Below are 21,748 nucleotides of genomic sequence, written 5' to 3' on the forward strand. Positions count from 1 at the left end.
GCACGTGTTAAACCTGCTAGTTCTTCAGTAATAGCAATGTTGTTTTCAATTTTTAATAAACTTTTCCAGCAATGGTATATTTCATTAAAAACAAATCTGATTATCTATGTCTGCTATATTTTAAAAGGATTAAGAATGCATCTAATTGAAATCATTTTAACTCACTAACATGCATAAGTAGTTACATTTTGTGAAAAATATGAAAGGTATTTCATTATCTATTAATTTTTATTTTATTTTTATAACACATTTAATTAAAAATTAATTAGAAATCAAATTATTATTTTGATAATAATTATAATAATTAATATTACTATGTAATAATAATAATAATAATAATACCAGCTCATCTTTTTGTCAATAAATTCTTATATTTATAAAAAAAATGTATAAATAATTCATGAAATAATATTCATTTTACATTATTAAATTAGATAATTTAGTTTAACAATAATTTATCAAGGAATGTCATCTTTTAAAAGAGTTCATATTTTTTATTTGTAAAATTATCAATAATAAAGTATGGAAAAAAGGTGGGCCTATATAAGTTTTTAACATTGTCATTATGTTGGACAAAATTTTTTTTTTCAAAATGGTGATGATCCATACCAACTTGCATTTGACAACCTTGTAAATGGTATCAAAAGTTTAAAGCTACTTATTTCACTACTATAATCATTTCTTAAATAGTGGTATACATGTTGCATTATAATCTTTAATACAATTCTTTGCATAGACATATGCACATTGGGGGTGATAATCTTTTGTTATAATTTATAAGAAAAGTGAAGGTTGATTATATTCACATTTTTAGAATGAACAATTAGATTTTTGAGGGTTGATTATGAAATACTAGAATAAGATACTGTTGTTGTATACAAAAGTGAGAGAAGTAAATAATTTTATACAATTTGTTGAGGTTAACAATTATTTATATACAACTTAAGATTTGCAGAGCCTGTAGTTTGCCTTGATAAGTCACAAATACCAAAGTTTTCTTGGAATCCTTTTACCTTAACATATTAAAGGTATATACATACAAGAGAGTGTATATGTGTTTCTTAAGAAGTTAAATTTAGTTACATTGAGGAAAAATGTATCAATAGTTGTTATAGCTAACTTTAGTTGATTCAATATGCCACTTACAAGCTTACAACCATTATTTTGTTTCTATGCAATACTAATTTCTAACTGTATGCATACATGTTGTGCACCCATCTTAGATATTGTTTGTAGTTATGAATTAATATTCTAGTAGTCTTAGTAGGTTCTAACGATAGAATTCATTGTCACTAAATTCATACATAATATATTTATTGATGAACATTTAATAATATGTTTATTAAAAAATATAGGGTAATTGTCACTACTCATTCCCAAAGGATTTTACTACACTCAAGAAAGTCTTTTCTCATTGCCCAAGTCTCAGTATAGGGTTAGATAAACGTGGGTTAACTGTGGCAAAATAGACATTTGAATTGAAAACCACAAAAAAGCGAATCTCTTAATGGGTCATAGCCATGACACCATTTCTCTGGACTATTAAATATTACCTTTGGCATGAGCATACAAAATTGTTATTGACATGTTTTTCATTTTTATTGTTATAATATGTTTTTTCACATGGATTAAAAGCAATGCAGTCCAAAACGCATTAATATTGATTATAAATACACATCCTTTGATGTATTTCGTTAGTATGGTGGTGATAGTTTACAGATTAGTATCATTTGGTTCCAGCAATGGCTTTTCTTATCTTAAATCTGGTTTTTACGTATGTGGTGTGTGTGGCGTTTATGATTTTAACATCCCCAGCTGAACTAAATGATATGAGCATTGTGGATTATATCAATTACGTGAATCCACCGGCTGTTCATAAGTACAAAGTAAGACAAATCATTTTTGTTTCTATTTTTTCCTTTCATATTATTTTCAAATATAGGATTTATTTTCTGATTCAGCATGACAATGGAGACACCACATTGTGTGTAAGATTTGCTGATCAAATTTCCCTTCGCAGTGGAAGACAGTTATACGGCAACTTTTTAATGTCTTGATCAGTTTGATTCCCATAAATTCTTTGTAGAAAGGAGCCTCCTTTCATATTATTACAAGATAGCAATTTGTGATGTCTTTTAAAATTATATTGGTTGATTTATAATTATGTTCAGAGAAAATTTATATGTAAAGGAATGATAGTTATATATGTGTATATATGTGTATGTTTTTCATAATATTTGGAATTATACTCTGATTTTTATTAGGAAGAGGAGAGAAAAAATGAGTAAAATGATCTTAGTACGAGATACTAGTAAACATATATAATGTTCTATAGATTGCAAAAGAATCATGTCATTGTATATATAATTGAGTTCAGACTTCTTTCCTTTCGATGATGAGCATCCCAATTTCTGAGTTCTTTCAATATATATATTGGTCAATCTATCAAGTTATGTTTAGAATGAAATATTGAAGTGAAACTATAAAATTAAATTTTTGTTTGGAAAAAATATTGATAATGTATATATAATTGAGCTTGGTGTGATTAGCAAGTGTGTAAAAGTTAAAACAATAAATCATCCTTCATCCAAGCTATTTGTTGTTTTCTTTTTCACCTATATAAATTACAAATGCTCCTCTTTAAAATACTTGTGATTTGATTTTCACATTTATTTATTTAGTTCATCTAAATAATTTGTATTTTTCTAACCAGCAAGCAAAGACAAAAGTTCTAGTAGCCTAGTGGTATATCTATATTTATATATAAGATTTATGTTTAATATACAAGAAACATCAAACTTAATTGTTTTCTTATCAAATAAATAATATAAAATAGATAAACCATTATATATCTATCCAATGTTTCATTTATATAATGTACCTTCATAAGAAATGTGGGTAATGGAATATACCAAATATTTTTTATTGGTTATGTGCAATATCATTGAATCATCTATATAGTATTAATTTAGACTAAGCAATTATTGCAGAAGACATGGAAGAATACTCAAGCAAGGGAGATATCTTCAACTCTCTCAAACAGTAGGCATTTAAAAATGTGTCCAGAAGGTACAGTCTCTATTAAGAAGATAAAATATGAAGACGTAAAAGCAACAGTTCCTATAAATTCCTTTTTTCACAAAAAAGGAAGAGAATCCTCAACTATCCTTCACGAGGTACATTACATGATAAATTTCAATATTTTTTTAATGATTTAAAATAAAGTTAATCTTTCAATATGAGGTCAATCTTAACTTCAATTTAGCATATTTGAAGCCCTTTTTAAAAGAAAGTAGTAATTTTTTATATTTTTATATAAATATCATTTTCACAACTTTTGAATAATTCAAGTAGAAGACTCTCATGTTAAGAACTAAGTCAAACAAAACAATTTACTTATATTTTTTTCTTAAAAAGAATATTTATGATATTGTTATTAGAACTCAAGTTTATGGTCTCTAAGTCAAATTTATTAAGCAATAATATATATGTAATAAATTTATAGGTATCCATCTCTTTTAAGATTGAATGCCTCACTTAGAGCTATTGTTAAGTGTGATAAATTTTAAACTATGCATTTTTTGAGTCAAACTTATTGAGACACATTTCTTAGGTAATAATTCACATAAATCTCTCATGGGAATGATGGGGGATGCATCACTCATTGCATCTAGGTTAAGTATACTTGAATCAAATTGGTACTAGGATGGACATCCACCTAGAAAATTAGAATACTTTAGTCCTCTAGGAACATTTAAATGTAGTGAGTAGTAAATGATCAATTCATTCTTTCAAAACATGAATTCGTCTCAAATATTATTGGCAAGATTGTTGTTCATGAAAATTTTATTGTCTTTCTTGATGCTTCTTTTGAGAGGAAGAATATGAACCCCCTCTCTTGCTTCTCCTTCGGATTTAGTTGATAAGCTCAAGGATTTAAGCTCAAGAATTTAAGGTCATCCTCTTCTTTGATTGTTCATCCTCCTCAATTCCTTCCCGTATATGTATAGATTCATCCTTAATTATGTTCCTCATTCTAAATATACTTTTATTGACCCTTGTCTTTCTTCTTTATATAGTTGTTATTCTAGTTGTTCAGATTAAGACACTAAGATAAATAAGATAAGAAACACCAAAGCTCTATTTTAAATTAGATATTGTAACTTAATTGACTCTTCTTTATAATATTAATTGTCCTATTTTGCTAATTTTAGAATTGGATATCAAGAAATATCAATAACTCATTGAATTTAAAGAATATGTAAAAACCAATCTAACTTTCATACCATGATGTTTCTTGTTATTTTTAAGCATGCAACTGTAAACTTTATATACGAGGGAGTGTATAAAGCACAAGAAAAGTTCAATATATGGCAACCGCAAGTGGAACCTGATGATGGCATTTTTAGCCTTGCTCAAATTTGGCTTTATGGTCACCTTGGAAATAAAAAACAAACAATTGAAGCTAGCTAGATAGTAAGTGTTATATAAACACATATACTTTAAATTTTTGAAGGCTCAAACTTTTTCAATCAATAAGCTAACACTGCAATCTCTTGTTCTGTGATCTCAGGTATATCCATCTAGATATAATGATTCAGATCCAAGACTCTTTGCATTTTGGACAGTAACTATGCAATTTCACTTTCATAATCTACCAATTGTCACAACCCACTCCATCTGAATTCCAAATAAATTGGAAATTCTCTCCTACGTGGATTCATTTTCTTGAACTATGAAATTATGTTAACTAATTTAATTATGTATTGGAGATAATGAGTTGGTTGCTATAAAAAGAATCAGTTACATAACTGAGAAAAGAATCTTACAACTGCTCCAACGGATGGAGAAGAACATGAAGACTTCTAAGAGGGAAATTGGATTGCGACAGCAGCAATTTAATCTGGGATAATGAAGGCACTTGGGGAAGATATTGTTCCACTAGTGGAATACAAGGTTCCACTCCTATTTACTACAAAATGCAATGATTGTCGTCAAGATTGTTGATCATCGCGGCGATGGATGTCATGGTAGTGCAATGGATTTATCTCAGGAGGCCTTTGAGACAATCACCATTCTTGCAACTGGAGAAGTTTACATTGATTTTGAACTTTTCTCACTTAGTGTTGAAGGGAACTCGAGGCACAAGAAGGAGCTAGAGGAGAAAATGACATTCAAGAAAGGAATAGCGTTATTTACCAGGTTTTCCTGTATTCACACTATTCACTAATCCAAATTCTTTAAGTGCGATTAAATGAAAAAGATTATATTATGTATACTAGATATGGTCTTTGATTACTGGCATAAGCATTATTGAATTTGAAATGGACTGCTTGTCAAGCATTGTTTCATCTGTATAAATTGCTCTGTAGAATATCTATTTTAACCATCATTAGGAACCCTTGGCATAAGGTATCATACCATGGTTGAAAACATATCACAGTAGTTCCATGGTTAGGATTTGTATTTAGATTTAAAAAAAAAAAAAAAAAAACTTGTCTGATTACACCTTCGCATACTTTTGGAGTGCCCAGATTCTTATGAGGGAGGCTATACTTGTAAATTCTTGACTCTTTAGGGAAGCATCCAAATCAGGATTATATACCAACTACATGAACCACACTTGTAGATCCCAAGTTCTTTAATGTCTGATCTCTTGCTATTCTTTTGGAAATTTATTGTGAGTTGCATGAGCATTGGGTTGAAATACATATAACATTGGTGTCTTTCATTTACTCACATGCATTGTCTGAATCCATACATTACCACTACAATTTGGTGAATATATTTTTCTATAATACTATAAGGATTGTGATATAAATACTGCCAATTGGAATAATAAAAAGGAAAGTCCATTTACAAGTCAACATAACTTGAGCTGAAGAAGCTCTCTCTACTGATTCTGCACCTTTCTTGTTTGTAAGTTTGCAGAACTTTAGTGATAAGTCTTTTATTGCACTGCTTTGCATACGTTTTTTCTAAGTTTTGTTTTGAGTTGGACCATTAAATTGGTTTCCTTAGATCAAGTCTCAATAGGTGTAACTTTCCTTAAGTTGTGCCAATTTTGTCAAAAACATTGTATGGGATAGTCTACACCTTTATGACTATAGAGATTGCAAACTAAGCTCTGTTCTTTAGTTTTCTTCTTGTGTGGTGTGTTTATAGTTGTTTTTACCTTGGAATAATGCTATTTTATGGATGAAAGCTCATAATGATTTAGGAGTTTTAAACATGCTTTTATCTTCTTCATTATTAAGAGGAAATGGAACTTTGGCTTAAGCATATCTTTCAACCTCAGCAGTCTCATTTTGTCTCTTTGAATTGTGTATTATAAAATTGTGTATTGTGAGTTTCTCAGAGATTAGATGCTTCAATAGGTGAAGACTTTTAATCTTTCATTGCTACCGACTGCTAGCAAAGGTTAGTCGAACATTTTCTTTTGTCCTTTCGTAAAGCACATTGTTAATCATCCACATGTTGCATGAATTTCCTCATTAGGCTTTGTTACTTTAAATCCAATGTTGAGGTCTGGCTGCCCAAGTTAATCTCTATGGCACTTTGTGCATTGATAATAATATTTTCATAGTGTAGATGAGCACAAGTTCTGTATAAAATTTCTCTGTGGATCTATGAGCCTCAGCAGGATAGCTTTTGCCTTATGCTTGATGTTGATATTAAATTAGTGGTAGATAGCCTGAAATTTATATAGAATTTCTTGGTGGATTTGTGGACTTGTTCTTGCTTAACAAAGATTCCTAAATGCTAGTTATAGCACTGTAATGCAAATGTGATTTACTTGATATAATTGTGGATATCAGCAATCCAATCTTGTCCATTTTTTTTGGGAATAACATGCTAGGCATATTAATGACACAAAAGAGTCCATTGTTAGCTATGTGACTAACTTAATCTAAGCATATTTATAACATATGTCAATAGAGAATTGTTGGTAATCCTTGTATGTTGATCAGTATATGGTTCAATTCAAGGTTGAATAAACCATTTTATGTTTTATTTTCTTTATAAATGATGGAGATGGGACTGAAATGCTAAAGTGATAACTAAGAAAATGTTGCTTTGTTATCTTGTTGACTGATGAATGTTCCTACATTATTTGTGTAGCACAATTCCATTACTCTTCTAAGTTTTACTTGTTTAGACTCTCTCGTTGCCGGGCTGGGTATCTTTCATGTTAGGAAGGATTTTGAGGAAGCTTAATAGCTTCATGGTAGGGTGGTAAAAGCACTCCTACAATATTCTCCCCCTTTTTTCTTAGACAGGTTCTGGAGCTCCTTACAACTTGGTCATCATGGTTAGACCACCTAGTATCTGGTATTTAGTACTGGTAAATCTGGTAACGAATTTACAATTTTCTTTTAATTTGAGTATTTATGTGTATGTATCATTTTAATTAAATTCAATGATAGTTAATTAACTCATGTTGACGAGTCAATATTCAAAAGAATTTGACTCCTATTGATTTTTCCGCAATTTATGGAGATGGCTAATGTGGCATTAGTTTTGCAGGGGTAGTCGTTACACCAATTAACATAAATATGCTACCATTTTATAGATATATAGATATATTATCTACTAATTATTAACATGTGCTATCGTTTTAATGTAGCCTGATGGTTACAACACAAATTGCTGGAATCAAGATTGTTATCGAGGATTTGTGTTGTGTCCTAAATCAAAATATTATCCGGGCCAACTTCTAGAACCTGTATCTGAATGTGGCAAAAAACAAATTGAAAAACTGATAACCATTAAAAGAGTAAGTGATAGTTTTAATTGGTAAAACTTTTTAGTAATAATTAATCTTTGTCATATATGTCTCTTATAATGATATTAATACTTGTATATAGAGATGCATAAATATATGTGTGAAATTCAAGATTTTAGTTCTTTAGCTTTCTAACATTTCTAGTGTGGCATTTGAAAATATTGATGATAAAATCTTAAACAGAAATATTTTTTTATATGATTTTGAATGTTTTTGAAATAAAAAGTGACCAAAAACAAGGGGGTTGGCCCTTACAACTAAAAAGCTGGTAACCAGCACATTACCAATACCAACCAAAAAGTTGGTAACCAACACATTACCAGCAGAGACTAACTGAGGACCTTAACAAATTAAACTAAAGTTTCATAACCACAGTGAAACTTATGCATGTTACCAACTAGTATAATACTATGAACAAAATCATCCAAACTATAGTAGCAATCTAATAAGTCTATCAAACAATGAGAGTTCATCATAAAAACTGTTGACATAACCATGCCAACCCTAGTCTAAGCAATAGTTGGAAACTAGCAAAACTAGAAACAACATTTAAACATAAAAACTTGGATCCGAGGATCCCCAAAAACTAAAAAACTTAATTCACAATTTTCTCCTTTCCCTTGGTAGCCAATAGAATCTGAGCCTAGTCATCAGCAAAGAATTTAAAGAGGGGCTTATGATCCTCCATATCAATTCTAGTGTCCTCCTTCTCCTGAGCCAGTAGTTGGAGGGTAGTGGCAATAGCGTGGGTAACCTTAATGGAAAATTTAGAGAAGGGAAAGAACCTTTCTTCTAAGGTTTTAACCCTCTTTTCTAATTTGGCATATGCCTCCAATTGCTCCTCAGTCTCTTCCTTATTATCTTCTTCCTGTAATGCCCTGCCAAGGGACCCAAAAGAAATGACCTAAAGTTTTACTAAGTTTGGTATTAAAAAAAAAAAAAATTGAAGTTAGAAAGTATAACATGCACATCAAACACATAGTAGTGGAAGCAATAACATACAATCAACTAAAGCATACATAACAAGTTACATTTCTTAAGGATCCCATGATGTTGAATTACATTTAAGTTTAATCTAATCCTAAGTCTAACAACTACCACATCCACATGAAAGAATAATGAAAAGTTCAAAGTCCATATTATACATTTGTTCTAAATGCCTCTTGGCAAATTAATTCAGAATGGTCAATCATCCACTATACACGTCACAGGGTATGAAAGGCTAAAAGAATATATATATATATATATACATCATCCTTCACAAATCCATGATACAATGTATAGTAAAATAAATGAAACCATCCACCATACATGATACATCCATCCATCATAAAAGATATATACATCCAACATGAAATACAACTATCTATCATAAAACATAACTAACTAAGTGTGTAGTTCCTCCCAACTGTCAATAGCATCATTAGACCATCGTGGGCCCTAGCCATCCCCCGCACATAACATCCCAAGCCACTAAATAGATCGTCGGTAGTATAGTAATTAAGGACATCACTCCTAAACATTCTACAACATAAGCATAAGAAAATCTAATATGCTAATCATCAATAAAAGGAAATGCATCAGTAAATAACATCATTTGAACATGATAAACAAGCATCCCAAGAAGCTCTAGCCATAGTGATGATGGATAGATCTCAATGGTAAGAGTAAAAAAGCACTACCACATGACTGTGTGGAACGTAAATGGCCCATTCCCACCATGCTGAGGAGATAATCTCAAGTCCAAATAGGATATCAAGCCACATAACACAAGCACTCTCTAAGTCTAGGAAATCCTAAAAGTATACTAACTCAAAGGTTCTAAGACAAATCGACATCTAAATCTTAGAGGCACATAAGACACGTAGGAAACCTACTCTATAAGCAAGCAAGTGTCATTGCATGAATCATGTAGGAGTTACCTTGGCAGTTAGCTTAGGACTCCAGGGTCCCTACTGATCCCTATGCGGCCACTAGTACCCTCTCGTACTAAAAAAGCATACTATGGAATGCAAAGTCACAACTAAGTGTTCTCTCTACTCTCATCCTAGTCTGTACTAGAACATGAGACATGGGCGAGAACATACAATTATCTTATTAGGTCCATTTTACTCTCATTTAGTGTAATATTTTCACTTATTAAAACAACTTACAATGAGTTACCTTGGTAGCCACTTAGGGCCTCGACCTCCATTTCAAGCCACTTTCTGACACTACAAGTACATAACCTACCCTAGGCTCATCAAGGCACAAATCCATAATCATATAAAAATCACCTCAATCCTATACAAGTGACTAGAAAGCATCAGAAAGATAATCATAATAATCTCACCAGTTCTCCACGAGCAACTAGAAGCATCAAATGATAAGTCACAATATCCATCGGTTCTTAATGAGCAACTAGAAAATATCCCAAAATAATACTGATTTAAGACTCCAAAATGGTCAAATCAAACATGTCACAACATGACATCATCAAAAAAAAGCAAACACTTTAGTCCTATCAAAGCGACTAGAAAGTAATCCAAGTATAACTGATCGAGGACTAAAAAATGCTTAAGTCAGATATCTAATAAACATACACCTTAGCTTCATACAAGAATATTGGAAAGCAATAACAACAATAAATACAACCATAACATAGAGCATACCATCACATTAACATGGTTGGGTTTAGAAAGATCAAGAGCAAATCATCATAACATTACATTCATAGAACCCCCGAGCCTCTGGTAACAACCTAGGACTGGTCAATGCTAAATCAACCCCCAACATCCCAAAGCATGGACAACAAATAGATAAACAAAATCTAGGTTTCATAGTTAGGTTTGATTTGAAAACATAATGTGGAGTCAAATGTAAGGTTTCCAGTTTTTGTTCAAAGTATATTCCAAGTAGATAAGATTCAACATTTACCCCCTCAATTTACCCTATTCTTAATTATAAGTCCAATTACCCTTTTGATTTAAGTCCATTTTCTAAAATAATCAAATACAATAATTTAAATAAATTATTAAATAATAATTAAATAAATTAGAACATCATTTTACAACATTCTTCATTAATTAATCTTAATCAAACTAAATTTAATCAAGTTAATTATCAAATATAAAACTATATTGATAAATATTTTTTAAAATTAATTATTAATAAGTATTAATAAAATTTATTCACAATATTAATAATCAATAATTAATTATATCTTAAATTTAATTACATTAATAATTAATTATTTGAATTAAATATAATTAACTTTAATAAAATTAATATTAAATATAATTTAATTTTAATAAATTAATAATCAAAATTTATAATAAATTTTTAATAATACAAAAAAAAGCTGGCATATATTTCAAAATCTCGTCGACTTTTTAAATAGTCGTGCGGGCATGGCAGTAGGGTACGCTGCATCAACAACCATACCTACTATGTCAGCATCAGGGTCTGTTGTTGCTCATACCAGTGCGACAAGGTAAGAAAATAGGTAAGGGGATAGGGGGTGGGTAAAACCCACCCCTCCCCATAGATTTTTTTTAAAAAAATTTATTTTTTTATAAAAATAAAACAACAAACCCTTCCACATGAATTTTTTTGAATGTAAATTTTTTTAATAAAAATTCCAAGATAACTTTGATAGGAAAATTACGACCAACTGGTCAAATTTTCTATTTAATTTAGAAAAAAAACAAAAAAAAATTCAAGCAAAACTCCTTCCTTGATTAATTCTCAATTTTAAATCCATAGGAGGAGAGATTTTATTGATCAATTTAGATTGTTCGAACTTGAACAAGATCTTCAATTTTTATCACACAACCCTATCTCGTTCTTTTTCCAAATCCAAGATCTACAAAAAGAAATAATATATTGAACATTCAAGGTTTCTCATGCATAGAAAATCTAACACATGCACCAGAGAAACATCATATGATAAATTTTGTCACAAAACTTATCTAGGTATCCATTATACAAACACGATGAAGACAGGAAAGAAATAGCATTTTAAAACCATGTAAAAGTCACAAGCATCTACCTGGACACTGATACTAATCACTACGCCCCAGAATTGTAGTGAAAGTTCCTCCTTTTCCAACCTTCTCATTTTTGAAAATTTCTTCCTTCCCCAAAATTCACGATCCCTTGAAAAATGAACCCCCCAAGTTGTGATATGAAGTTCTCTCCCAAAAATCAAGGCACTAATTGTGCATTCACCCCAGAGAACTCCTTGCTCACAACTCTTAACTCCTTACTGACTTTTATTAATCTTTTTCTTTTATCTTTTCATGCACGTTAAAAGAATTATTAAATAACTTTATTAAATTTCCACTTGACTTCTTTTTAATTAATTAGTTAAGTTTTAAACTCATGCGCACATCATGCAATTAAAATATCTTTATTAATTTCACTTATTTTATCTTTTAATTAATTTCTCATATTTTAATCTCATGCGTAAATCGTGCGAACTTAAAACTTTTCAATAATTAATATCTTTTCACTTTTTAATTTATTTTCGAACGTTTAATTTGATAAATATTTATTAACTTAAATAACAATAATATCTAGCATTTATTTAAAAATAAACTCTAAATATATTATTATTAAATTAAATAAATATTATCACGTTCTAAATTTATTCTATAACTTTTATCTTCAAATTTAATTCCTTTTATTCAATTAATTTCTCAATTAATTAAATATAATTAAATATTAAAATATTACAATAATTTTCCATTAAATTAAATCATTAATTTAATCTTTTAAATTAGACTTAATTAATAGAAAATCATCAAGGACTCATAAAACAACATACGAAAACCCATCATAGAAGAACACATACAAAATCAAACTAAAGGGTTATAATCACAAATTAATGTCATTCGACACATTCAAAGGGTACTCAACTCGGATACTTGTCCTAATTATCAATTAGGACAAATGGCTTAAGGGTCTAGGATTTGGACTTGAGAATTTATCTCCCCTCTCTTGCCATTGAGATAATGCAATAGGGTACGCTCATCCTAGCAATTTAGGGAAGTCGATACCTGGTACTTGCAACTTACATAAAATCTACGCATGTAAAAACACAATATATACTAAGCTAAATAGCAATGGCAGGAAGTGGTGCATTGTGTAGATCCCAACTAGCAAGTGACTACAACTCCCTTCTTTAACCACATCAAAAATGCCATACATAAGAAAAATAAACACACACACCATACACATGCAAGTATGGGGTAAGTATCCATAAGAAAACACATAGGATAATAAACCATCTAACTAATCATCGTCAATAACTGAAACCACTGTAATAATCATCGTGCATACATGAAATATAGAGTATCAAGTAATCTCATCATATAATCAACTGAATGTAAAACAATATCTAATAATATCAAAACAATATTACTAGTAATCAAGCATAAAATTGGCCTAAAAGAGTTTGGCAATGGAAGCAAAATGCGAACTAGGGGCAGGCACTACACTTCCACCCTTTTAGCTTCCTTTTTAACATTCTATGCCTAGTTATCATCTTGCAAAACCATTGGGTTAGTAAAAACCTTAAGTTTTTCTTTAGCCGAGGAGGAGATAGCGATGGGGGAAGTGTCCACTTTGCTGCTATCCTCACAGAAGGGTAAAGCTAGCAAAAACATGGATAGTCTCCATGGTTGCAGCATTGCCAGCTGACACTTGAGTATTATCAACATACAACTATGCATTGTCAATAGAATTGTCTACCAAGTTAACACTTTTTTCTACCTCCTCCTTTCTTTCTTCTCCCTTGGAATCCTCCTCCTCCCCTTCTTTGTCATTATTTTATATGCTCTCTTCTTCAACCTCTTCAACCCTGAACTTGTTGGATTTTTGTTTGTGCCTTGCCTGGGATTTGGCAATTTTCCTAGACCTTCTCCTAGCCTTTCCCTCAGCCTTAGCCTCCATGTCCTCCTCTTCCACCACCATAGGTTTTACCATTTTAATTCTTTTACTACCCTTTTGTTCCCCAACTATATCAGGTTCTTTCTTTTTCTTATTTTCACAGCTAGGGGAGGGTCGCAAGGTATGAATTTTTGTGCCAGTACTGGTTGCTTGGGGGTGAATTCTGATAGTGGCACTGGTTGTCAACCACCACCACCCTAGGGGGGCAAAGGGCAAGTTGGAATTGGTACAAGAGAAAAATAAGGCCTTGGTGGATAATGGTAAAGATTTTCCCTTTATTTCTCTTCTCCCTAACATTACTGACCATATCTTCAAGAGAATGTAGTAGAAAAAATGAGATAGAAATAAAATTCCTAATCCTAAAATTATTCAACAAAGGGAAATGATAGTAGTAGCAAAAACCTAACCTACCCTCCAGCATCAAATATTTCATAAGAACTACACATCATCCTAGGGAGCTGGTAGTTTGTCCCTCTTAAATCCTCCTCTATAGCACATCGGTTCCTCACCATCTGCAAAAAAAATTGTTCATACTAGCCTTGTCCATAGTTTTAGTGAACTTCTTCCATTTCTTTCTTGTCATTGAAAGACTAGTAGTCATGGCTATCACCTCCTCATTCACTTGAAAAGTGATTCCATTAATGGTGACCTTGTGGTCATTCCATCCATTAATAAACCAAAGGGCACGATTCTCATCATACCCCACCATCGACTACATGTAGGGCAAAAAGCCCCCCTCCAACAAAAACCAAGTGGCCATCCAATCTTTGAAGTTCTCCATTTTTGTGGGCTCTAGCCTATTCAAGTCCCTCCCCATATCTATCCTACCAATTTCTTGTTCCCCCACTTTAGTGACGCACATCTAAACCTCCTTGTCTGTAAAAGAACTGCCCCTACAATCAACCCTGAGTCTTTCAACAATGAGAAATTTTTTTTTACAATCCTATGCTTGATAAGCTTTAAAATCCCATGCGAATTCATTATGGGATTCATGATTGTATAGTATCATAATTTTAACACCCCAAAAATCTTTGACAATATGATAAATGATATCATTCATACTTTTAAATGGGGAGAAATTTGAATTTCACGATGGGTTACCATAATGATGGAGTGGCATTCCTCTTAATTTGCATTCACTCATATTTCCATTTGTATGGCGACATCTCCTCATTTCCTTAAAACCTTTCTTAATTTTAGCACAGCTCGACTCACACTTGCCAAATTTGGCCCCAGTATCAAATATTATAGACATTATTACATGAAACTCCCTCTACTTTCCTTTCTTATCAAGGACTTAATGTCTTCATTAAGATTCACCATATTTCTCCAGCATGTGAATGTCGTAGATTTAAACCCCATGGAAGCCACTACATCGGCCACCTTATTTCCTTCCCTGTAGATGTGCTATAGATGGACTCCTTCCATCCCATCTAAAATATGCCCGATATCCATATTGTAAGAATTTGCCCAAGGGCAAAATTCACCCCGGAACTAAAAACTCAAACACAAGCACAACTGTAGACCAAAAATGGATATGATCAATTAATCAAAGTATGTCCAATATATTACTCTGTTCAGTGATGTGATGATCAACACACTAGGAGTGCCTATATATAGAGACCTCTTAGGAAGCACTTAGAATGTCTCTAGAAACAACCAGAAGATAAGACAACTAAGCACCTTATCCAACATTATAGATGAATGGATAAGAATGACTAAGTGTCACATGTGTGTAGAAGATTCTTATGTTGTAGACAACATGTGCTTAAAAGAGGTGCGGACCCCTTGTGATGTCATCATAACAACTCACAAGAGTGCACAAACTTCTAAGTGTCTCACAAATAAAATAATGCAAAATAAATAAATAATGCATTAACCTAAGTAAACTTAAGTAAGTGTAAATAGTAAATACTTATTTACACCAACAATCACCTCTTAAGTGCAACTTAGGGGAATGCCCTTAAGCTTACAAACTAGGATGAAGATGCATAATGGGTCTCGGCTACTAGGCCATATTAGATACCCATGTACATAATGAAAATGCAATCTCTCATAAAGTGGAGAAAGAGGAAAAACCTCATGGGAAAAACCCTCCCCCAAAAAGAGAGATAAATATGGATGCATGGATGGATGGAGTAAGCAAGACCCCCCCATTATGAAATACATCCATGTATATAAAAGAAAGAATGGAGAAGGAAAAAACTCCTATGAGGAAAAAATCCGCCCCAAAAAAAGAAGAAGAAGGAGATGAGGTAGCCCCCCCCCCCCCGCCCCCCCCCACTTAAAAGTAGTGTGCCAATCAGTGAAGAATGCTCCTATATAGAAGCTGATCCATGACCTATGTAATTCCTCCCCTTTGGAAGAAACAAGAGCAAGGGTACCTGTGAGATGCGCCCCCTAGATGGAGAAGGAATCTCTATGATGACTGGTATCTTGAAAACCTATTCAAAAGTCCCTGTGTCGATATTGATGATGGCTTCCTCCAAAACTACTGAAGAGAAGAGTAGATCAAACAAGGAGTGTGGTAGAACCTGGCTCAGGAAACCAATAGTCTTCTAAAATGTGAGAGAGACCTCCTATAGATGTTGTAAATAAGAATCCACAATCATGCCAATCTGGAAGGATTGATCATGTAGAGCATGGAGTTGAGGGTCAGAGTGGGCCCTCACAACAACTGTAGAAGACTCCTCAACAAAGAGAAGTGAAAAATCACCATAAAAGTCTCCCATATCTACTGTGTGTAACTCCAAGAATAGAACTGAAATGTCTGGCAAGAAATCATCACCTCGAAGACCATGAGTACCCAGCAGTGTTGAAGTACATGAATCTATCACTGCGGAAAAGGGTGAAGTATTTTCCTCAAATAGAAGATGAATGTCATCAAGACTATCTTCCACATCTTCAATGTGAGACTCCACGAACAACTGTGCAATGTTTAAAAGGAATTCTTTTTATAAAGGTAGAGTAGGAAGACATAAAGTATCCTACTACATTGATTTCGAAGCATCTATGGCTGAAATAGAATCAGTAGGAGCAACACGAGTTGGAGGTGTGATCTCATTTGAAGAGGAGTCATTTACAATTGGAGGAATGAGATCTTTTGGGAATGGAGGAATAGTTGGATCTCCATAATTCTCCCAAAGATACATCCATAAAACATATGGATCAGATGACTTAATTTTGAACATCTTTTTTAGAACTTTATACTCCATATAATGATAAAGAGTAGGAATAAGGAGGTCAACTTGATCAATAGTATAATCAAGATCTGGAGCATATGGTAGTACATTGTGCTGAGAGAAATATCTGAAGATAAGTTGGCTCCATTCTTTATAGTTATCTAATGTCAAGTAGATCAAATCTGACTCTTCCATGATGGACCAATTAAAGAAACCTCCAAAAAAATCAAGGAACCCCCCCCTGAAAAAGATGATGTTGGCACTTGAAAGCCACTTGCCAATTTAGGGCCTATTTCTGAAAGTAGTATTTCTATCTACAAAACCTATAATGGATATGATCAATTAATCAGAGTGTGTCCAAATACATGAAGGTAGAGCAGGAAGACATAAAGTATCTTGCTGCTCTAATACCATGTAAGAATTTTTCTAAGGACAAAATTCACCCAGGAACTAAGAACTCAAACACAAGCACAATTGTAGACCAAAAATGGATATGATCAATTAATCAAAGTATGTCAGAATAAATTACTTTATTCAGAATGTAATTGCAAATCTAGAAAGTAGACAAAAAAAATGCACTTTCAAAAAAGATGGAACCTAATTTGGAGTCTAGATGAGCTCATACCAAGCATTTTAAGTGGCAAAATTTGAGATTTTGGAGTTGCAAAAAAATTCAAAAACAGAGATTTCAAATGACCTACACCAATGTGTAGATCACAAAATCTTACCCCAAAATAAAAGAAATTGCTCGCAAAAAGGAGTCTGTATGAGGAAGATATCATTGTTTGAAAATCCCTGCTACTATTATTTTTTCTAAATCACCACTACGCCTCCAAAAAAACAAATGGCTCTAGATTTTGCCTCGATATCTGATTTGAATGAAACAAAATCTAATCTGGGGGTTTTTGGACCTTTTGAATGTGATGCAAATATTAGATTTGCACCAACAAGCTTTAATCTTCACCTGCAAAAAATCTCTCCTATGGTGCTATGGCCAAAAAATTTCCAAAAAATAATGTAGATCCAAAAAAATAGCAGAGATGCAGATGAAAAAAAGTAGATCTGAAAATTAAATGTACAGTTCTGAAATGATCATACCAATTCTGCAAATTGGTCCTTCGGGTGCCGATTTAGAAAAAAAAAATTGCCTCAATTTTGACTATGCCCAAGGTAGGTGAAATTATAGTCAAAATTCATCAAATCAGCATTCCAGACACAATGGTGAGGTCAGATCTGATGCTAGACACTCCTAATTTCTGCAATACTCTAGAGTCGGGCTGTGGTGATGAAGCAAAATGATGGTCTCGAATGGCTATGTGATGAGAAAATCTCCAAGTTGCTTTGATACCATGTAAGAATTTTCCTAAGGGCAAAATTCACCCAAGAACTAAGAACTCAAACACAAGCACAATTGTAGACCAAAATTGGATATGATCAATTAATTAGAGTATGTTCGAATGTATTGCTCTATTCAGTGATGTGATGATCAACACACTAGGAGTGCCTATATATAAAGGCCTCTCAGGAAGCACCTAGAATGTCTCTAGAAACAACCAAAAGATAAGACAACAAAGCACCTTATCTAACATTCTAGATGAATGGATAAGAATGACTATGTCATATGTGTGTAGAAGATTCCTATGTTTTAGACAACATGTTCTTAAAAGAGGTGCAAACCCCTTATGATGTCATCATAACAACTCACAAGAGTTCACAAACTCCTAAGTGTCTCACAAATAAAATAATGCAAAATAAATAAATAATGCATTAACCTAAGTAAACTTAAGTAAGTGTAAATAGTACATACTTATTGACACCAACACATATTGATAGTTTGAATATTCCAACCTGGTTGGGACACCCCATTAGCTAGTTAAATGATTAATTTGGAGTCCCCTTCTATTGTTATTTCCTTAAGTTGCATTTCACTAATCAGCTATAGCCCCCAAAACAAAGCCATTGCCTCAACTAGATTATTACTTCCATTTCCCACCTTGCCAACATAGACTAACAATGCATCACCCTTCCTATCCCATAGCACTCCACCCATTGCTCCAATACCTCCTCTAGTAGCACCATCAAAATTTAGTTTAAATTATGTAAGGGTAGGTGGTTTCCATCTTGTTTTTTGTCTCCTCAACATTTTTGAGTCATCAAAAAGGAAAAAATCTTCATGACAAGCCCATTTTTCTACAATTTGTCCTTCTTGCCTACTTGGTTCTTCCTTCAGCTTTTTACATTTGGCAACCCTTATATTCTCCTTCAATAATTTCTCCATTATTTCAAAAACTACATCCATCAATTTTTCCTCCTCCCTACATATTTTGTTATTTCTTTCTTTCCACAAATGTCAGAAAATATATGCTAGAGCAATTTTCCATAGGAAGATCAATCTTGGGTGATAGAATGGATAGCACTAGTTCTCTACGAATTGACCCATATTGTCTTTCATAACCTAGTTCAGACCAAATCTCTCCCAAACCTTCGCCCATATCCATACAACATACTAGCATTCAAGGAATAGGTGAGAAGTGCTCTCCTCCTTTTCCTTGCAAAGATAACAATAGTTTGTTATATAAAATCCCTTTCTTTTCAAATTATCTAAGGTTAAAATTTTGTCATGCTGAACCGTCCACAAAAAAAAGTTGATTTTAGGAAGAAGGTTACAAATCCAAACCTTACTCCGCCATGGTGGATGGGAGTCCTTGATAAAAAGGTATTTTTAAGTTGATTTGACTATGAAGCAACCACTTGAAGTTAAGTTCTAGATAGTAGTGTCCTCCTGGAACAAAATTGAGGGTCGTTGTGCTCCCAACAACTCTTTGAACTCCTTTAGCAGCTAAATATCCTCCTGAGAGTAAGTATCTTTATAAAGTTTCTTCCACTTCCTCCCCTGATCAATATAGTCTTCTACCTTCCTTCCCATGTCTTCTTTAAGTAACTCCATTACTCTTTTGAATCTACTGAAGACCAACAATTTCCCTCCCAACCAATTGTCTTCCCAAAATCTAATGCTATGACCATTCCCCACTATCCAACTTGTCCCTTCTCTCAATAATCCTCTACTCCTAACAATATTCATCCAGATTTTAGAGCCTCCTAGGAGGTCATTATTGAATAGGTTCCAATTGAAGGGGGAATTCAATAGATATTTAGCTTTCATTATATTACCCCATCAGTGTTGTCTTCACCCAATCTCCAGCCAATCTTCGTAAGAAGAGCCTTGTTAAGGTTGTGAATTCTTCTTACTCTCAACCCCCCCTTTTCCTTTGGCTTACACACCTCTTCCCAATTGACCAAACTCAATTTATTTTTCTCTTTTGTTCCTGACCAAAGGAAATTCCTTTGTATTCTCTTAATCATTTCTGCCATATTTTGGTTAATTTTGAAAAGGGATAGGAAGTAAATGGAAATGCCCTGGAGAGCTTCTGAGAGTAGTTGCAATATTTTAGCATTGCTTAAGATCTTCCCTTTCCATCCTACAAGTTTCCTTTGAATTTTGTCCACTATCGTATTCCAAAATTCATTAGTCACTTCTTTATTAGTTAATGGTAATCACAAATAAGTATTTGAGAGATTTGCAAATTGACAACCTAAAATATTCCTTATCCTCCTTTGTAATGGGGCATCAATGTCAAAGAATTAAATCTTACTCTTGTGGTAGTTCACTTGTTGCCCTAAAATTTCTTCATAATTATGCAAAATAGTCTTCTATGCTTCAGCCTCCATAACCGAGGATTCTCCAAAAAGGAATGTGTCATTTACAAATTGTTATAGAACATTGGTTTCAGCAGTAGTAGCGGGCTTGACGCCTTTGACACAACTAAAATTCACTAGTTTAGAGAAGGACCTCCCTAAAACTTTTGAAACCATGATGAAAAGGTAAGGGGAAAGTGGGTCACCCTATCTTAGACCTTTCTCTGCTCCAAAATTGCCCCAAGGAGAACCTTTTAGGAGAACAAAATATTGAACTAAGCCTACCATCATCGTAATTAGATTTATAACCCTATCATTAAACCCCACTCTTTCAAGCACATCATAGAGAAAATACCATTTGACCTTATCATAGGCCTTGGAGATATCCAATTTGAGGGCCATACTTGGTTATTTGTTTTTCTCCATTGAGTGAATACCCTCATGTGTAGTTATCACCACATCAAGAAATTGAATGTTAATAGGAAAACAATTTAGATTTTCTATCTTAAAGCATTTAAATGACAAATCTTACAATTTATGTCTCTTCTATGATTCTTGACTAAATTTTTTCTAACAAAATAATAATAATAAAATTTAATTGTAGGAAACATTAGAAGATGAGCCAATATGGTCTATATATATAGATAACGAATAATGGGTTATTTGTCAAGATCCCCATTTGGTTCAGGTTCGTTGAATGAATCAGGTGAGGAAATGATTTGTGGAGGGGAAGTTACATATTACGAAAATGAAGGAACCCCCCTATCAAAAACATAGATGGGTAGTGGACATTACCCTATAGAAGATTACTCACATGTAGCTTATATTAGGGACATCCAAGTGCATGACATTAACAACACCCTTGTGGAACCTAAAGTGCACCTTTATATGCCCAAACCAAATTTCTATAACTTAACTTATGCCATTAACAATATTGATTCAAAATGGGGTCAATACATATCCTTTGGAGGTCTTGGAGGATACAATCCTACTTGTGTCAATTAATTGTTAGTGTTGCAAAAATATGTGTTAAATAAATAATGCATCTTTGTTGATCCCAGACTTATTGTTAATTTAATAGTTAAACTATATGGCCTATTATAATTTTGGAGATCTCTTATGAATGATTCATTATTATGACATTGGATATTGG

At 32.8% G+C, this 21,748-nt stretch overlaps 1 pseudogene; it reads left to right on the forward strand.

Annotated features, from left to right (window-relative positions):
- Window positions 1-1,742: 1,742 nt before the first annotated feature.
- LOC149571691 (protein neprosin-like) lies at window positions 1,743-21,600 on the forward strand (annotated as a pseudogene).
- Window positions 21,601-21,748: the final 148 nt, after the last annotated feature.

Source organism: Cupressus sempervirens, chromosome 2 (genome assembly GCF_028749045.1).
Source record: "Cupressus sempervirens isolate cs-2001-9-10 chromosome 2, ASM2874904v1, whole genome shotgun sequence".
Classification (NCBI taxonomy): Eukaryota; Viridiplantae; Streptophyta; class Pinopsida; order Cupressales; family Cupressaceae; genus Cupressus; species Cupressus sempervirens.